Raw genomic sequence first — 4446 nt, 5'->3', positions numbered from 1 at the left:
CTAGGGGGGAGGGAATTCGACGAGGTCTTTCCCTTGTCCCCCCACCAGCGGCCCACGAAAATCAAAACGGCGTGAAGAGAGGGAACGCCGAAAGCACCTGGAGTCGGCCGTCCGCACCTCCGGAGGAGGTGGACGGGGTACGGTGCGGGCATGACCGGATGGGACAGCTTTGCATCAAGGTGAGAGGTCGGCGTCCGAAGGCCAGAGGGCGGTGCGCGAGCACGTTTACACTGGCCGCGGAAGCTGTCCTGGGTAGCCCTGTATGGCGTCTGGACCTGACGGCGCACGCACTTACAACCCGCTGCTTCCTAGCCCCCGGAAGGGGAGGCGGATGTCACTCGTGGTTCATCCCAGACCACGGTGCAAACTACCTGGTTGATCCTGCCAGTAACATATGCTTGTCTCAAAGATTAAGCCATGCAGGTCTAAGTGCACACGGCCGGTACAGTGAAACTGCGAATGGCTCATTAAATCAGTTATGGTTCCTTTGATCGCTCCACACGTTACTCGGATAACTGTGGTAATTCTAGAGCTAATACATGCAAACGAGCGCTGACCCTTCGGGGGATGCGTGCATTTATCAGACCCAAAACCCATCCGGGGGGCTCGGGCCCCCCGGCCGCTTTGGTGACTCTAGATAACCTCGGGCCGATCGCGCGCCCTCCGCGGCGGCGACGTCTCATTCGAATGTCTGCCCTATCAACTTTCGATGGTACCATAGTCGGCTACCATGGTGACCACGGGTAACGGGGAATCAGGGTTCGATTCCGGAGAGGGAGCCTGAGAAACGGCTACCACATCCAAGGAAGGCAGCAGGCGCGCAAATTACCCATTCCCGACACGGGGAGGTAGTGACGAAAAATAACGATACAGGTCTCTTTCGAGGCCCTGTAATCGGAATGAGCGTATCCTAAACCCATGGGTGAGGACCCATTGGAGGGCAAGTCTGGTGCCAGCAGCCGCGGTAATTCCAGCTCCAATAGCGTATATTAAAGTTGCTGCAGTTAAAAAGCTCGTAGTTGGATGTCGGGAGTGGGCTGGCGGTCCGCCGCGAGGCGTGCCACCGCCTGTCTCAGACCCTGTCTCCCGGTGCCCCCCGGATGCCCTTGGCTGGGTGTCCGGACGGGGCTCGGAGCGTTTACTTTGAAAAAATTAGAGTGTTCAAAGCGGGCCCGCTTCTCGCCTGAATACCTGAGCTAGGAATAATGGAATAGGACTCCGGTTCTATTTTGTGGGTTTCCTGAACCAGGGCCATGATTAAGAGGGACGGCCGGGGGCATTCGTATTGCGCCGCTAGAGGTGAAATTCTTGGACCGGCGCAAGACGGACGAAAGCGAAAGCATTTGCCAAGAATGTTTTCATTAATCAAGAACGAAAGTCGGAGGTTCGAAGACGATCAGATACCGTCGTAGTTCCGACCGTAAACTATGCCGACCCGCGATCCGGCGGCGTTATTCCCATGACCCGCCGGGCAGCGTGAGGGAAACCACGAGTCTGTGGGTTCCGGGGGGAGTATGGTTGCAAAGCTGAAACTTAAAGGAATTGACGGAAGGGCACCACCAGGAGTGGAGCCTGCGGCTTAATTTGACTCAACACGGGAAACCTCACCCGGCCCGGACACGGAAAGGATTGACAGATTGATAGCTCTTTCTCGATTCTGTGGGTGGTGGTGCATGGCCGTTCTTAGTTGGTGGAGCGATTTGTCTGGTTAATTCCGATAACGAACGAGACTCCGGCATGCTAAATAGTTACGCGGCCCTCCGCGGTCGGCGTCAAACTTCTTAGAGGGACAAGTGGCGTTCAGCCACGCGAGATGGAGCAATAACAGGTCTGTGATGCCCTTAGATGTCCGGGGCTGCACGCGCGCCACAATGGTTGGATCAGCGTGTGCCTACCCTACACCGAGAGGTGCGGGTAATCCGCTGAACCCCATTCGTGATGGGGACTGGGGATTGCAATTATTCCCCATGAACGAGGAATTCCCAGTAAGCGCGGGTCATAAGCTCGCGTTGATTAAGTCCCTGCCCTTTGTACACACCGCCCGTCGCTACTACCGATCGGATGGTTTAGTGAGGTCCTCGGATCGGCCCCGCCGGGGCTCCTCGCGGGCCTTGGCGGAGCGCCGAGAAGTCGATCAAACTTGACTATCTAGAGGAAGTAAAAGTCGTAACAAGGTTTTCGTAGGTGAACCTGCGAAAGGATCATTAACGGGTAACGCTGTCCGGCGTGCCTCCTCTCCCGACCCCCTCGACTTCGCCGTCCCCCCGCGTCGGGGCCCAGGGTCGAAAGGGTCTTCGGGGTTGCTGTTACACGTGGTCGCTTGCAGGTCAGGCTGGACAGAAGGCATAAAGGAGGAGCCTAGTCCCTCCCACCCCTTCCTCGTCCTCCGCCTCTTCCTCCGCGTCGTCCTTCAGCACCCCCCCCCCGCAGGCCCCGGTATTCTCTGGGTTCCAGCGCGAGAGACGCGTCGTTCAAAAAACTCGGCGTCCCCGCTCGTCGGGCGAAGGCCGGTTTCCCCTCACCTTGCCGGCAGGAGAAGCGCCTGCGAGTCGAGCGGGTCGTACGGGTCCGTCCCGCGCCCTCCCTCTCGCTCGCACGGCCGCTGCCTCCGTCCACCGCGAGGGGTTTTCCTATTTTGTTGTCCTTGTCATTCATCCCCGTCCCCTTGCTCGCTGACGAGCGGACTTTCCGGGGGGGGTTGCGAGCGCTGCTCCTCGTGGGGCAGGCCATGGCCCTTCCTGTGTTCGTCCGCCCACCGGCGTCCTGGGGCGTGGTGGTGGTGGGTGGCGCAGCCGGTTCCCCTGCTTCTCTCTCTCAGAAAGGAGTCTCAGGGGGACCCCCGGCAGGTACCTAGGGCTTGGCCCACGCTACGTGAGTTCCACCCCTTTCGAGGGGTCGGACGGGGCGGGCGCGGAGGGCCGCGGTTCAAAGACTGACTCGTCTGCCACGTGGGGCGTGTGGGCAAAGCGCAACCCCGCGCCCGTTTCAACACTCGCAGACGGGGGCGCCTGACCGGTTGGTGAAACCTTTTAAACCTGTCTTTGTAGTCGTGGTGAAAGACCTAAACTGAGCCTGAAATAAAAGAGTACAACTCTTAGCGGTGGATCACTTGGCTCGTGCGTCGATGAAGAACGCAGCCAGCTGCGAGAACTAATGTGAATTGCAGGACACATTGATCATCGACATTTCGAACGCACATTGCGGCCCCGGGTCCATCCCGGGGCTACGCCTGTCTGAGGGTCGCTATTCCTATCTGTCGGACCTGCCTTCTCAGGCGGGACCGCGGTTGGAGGTTCGTAGGTGGGGGGGTGCCCCCTGGCCTCCGTCTTCCTAAAAGCAGACGGTTCCCGGTCGCTGTCTCGGTGAGATCCGGTCGGTGGGTTCGCTGCGGTTGAGTGCCCGTTCTCCGTGCACAAGCTTCTCCTCCCCCGCTTCGGTTCGTTTCGGTTCGTTTCGGCTCCGCTCCTGGCCTGGCCAGGAACGTGGTCCCCTGCGCCCGAGAAAGAAGCGAGCGTGGCTGCCGGTGGGTTCTCTCCGCTTTGGCTGCCCACGTTTTCGCTTCTTTTCTCACCCCCTGCGCAGGCGGATCACGGAAAGGTGTCTGTTCTGTTCCGTTACGTGCGCGAGCGGAGGGAGGTTGTTGTTACATGCGTTCCCCCCCCCCCTCCCCCGGTGGGGGGGGTGGGGGGGTCGGGGTTCGGGTGGCTCTGCCTCTGGCGTTTTCCTTACGGGCCGACCTGTCCGTGGCACGTCCGTGACGTCCCGACCTGTGTCCTCGTTAGCCCGGGTGAAAAGGGACTCGTCCCCTAACCCGGCGGTGTTCACGCTTCTGGGCAACCCTCCAGAGCGAACTCGGGAGCGACCTCAGATCAGACGAGACAACCCGCTGAATTTAAGCATATTACTAAGCGGAGGAAAAGAAACTAACAAGGATTCCCTCAGTAGCGGCGAGCGAAGAGGGAAGAGCCCAGCGCTGAATCCCCCGTCCGGGTGCGGGCGAGGGGAATTGTGGCGTATGGAAGTCTGTTTTCTTCCTGGCGCGGGCCGGGGGCCTGAGTCCTTCTGATGGAGGCTCAGCCCGTGGACGGTGTGAGGCCGGTAAATGGCCCCAGCCCCGCCAGGGTAGCGGTCTTCTCGGAGTCGGGTTGCTTGGGAATGCAGCCCAAAGTGGGTGGTAAACTCCATCTAAGGCTAAATACCGGCACGAGACCGATAGCGAACAAGTACCGTAAGGGAAAGTTGAAAAGAACTTTGAAGAGAGAGTTCAACAGGGCGTGAAACCGTTAAGAGGTAAACGGGTGGGGTCCGCACAGTCTGCCCGGGGGATTCAACCCGGCGGTGAGGCCGTCCCTGTCGCGCGAGTGTGCTCCGCTTCCAAACCCCCGGCGTTCCCCCTTCGGGGGGTCGCGTCGGGGGCGGCGGGGCCGCCGCGCGGCGCGGGTCTCG

The 4446-nt window shown here is 60.1% G+C and overlaps 3 non-coding genes across 3 annotated transcripts in view; all 3 read left to right on the top strand.

The window, feature by feature from the left end:
• The first annotated feature begins 368 nt into the window (after window positions 1-368).
• On the top strand, window positions 369-2207 carry LOC145654703 (18S ribosomal RNA). Its single transcript, XR_014120909.1, has one exon. It is a non-coding gene; the product is annotated as an 18S ribosomal RNA (ribosomal RNA).
• An 882-nt stretch (window positions 2208-3089) lies between these two features.
• On the top strand, window positions 3090-3243 carry LOC145654698 (5.8S ribosomal RNA). Its single transcript, XR_014120904.1, has one exon. It is a non-coding gene; the product is annotated as a 5.8S ribosomal RNA (ribosomal RNA).
• Window positions 3244-3859: 616 nt separating this feature from the next.
• LOC145654714 (28S ribosomal RNA) overlaps window positions 3860-4446 on the top strand; it is a 4149-nt gene continuing 3562 nt past the window's right edge. The window contains exon 1 of the ribosomal RNA XR_014120920.1: window positions 3860-4446. This exon is cut by the window's right edge and continues 3562 nt beyond it. This is a non-coding gene — a ribosomal RNA (28S ribosomal RNA).

The sequence above is a fragment of the Electrophorus electricus genome, unplaced genomic scaffold (assembly GCF_041902795.1).
Source record: "Electrophorus electricus isolate QZ-2024a unplaced genomic scaffold, ASM4190279v1 Scaffold146, whole genome shotgun sequence".
Taxonomy (NCBI): Eukaryota; Metazoa; Chordata; class Actinopteri; order Gymnotiformes; family Gymnotidae; genus Electrophorus; species Electrophorus electricus.
This window is presented reverse-complemented; position numbering and strand designations above follow the sequence as displayed.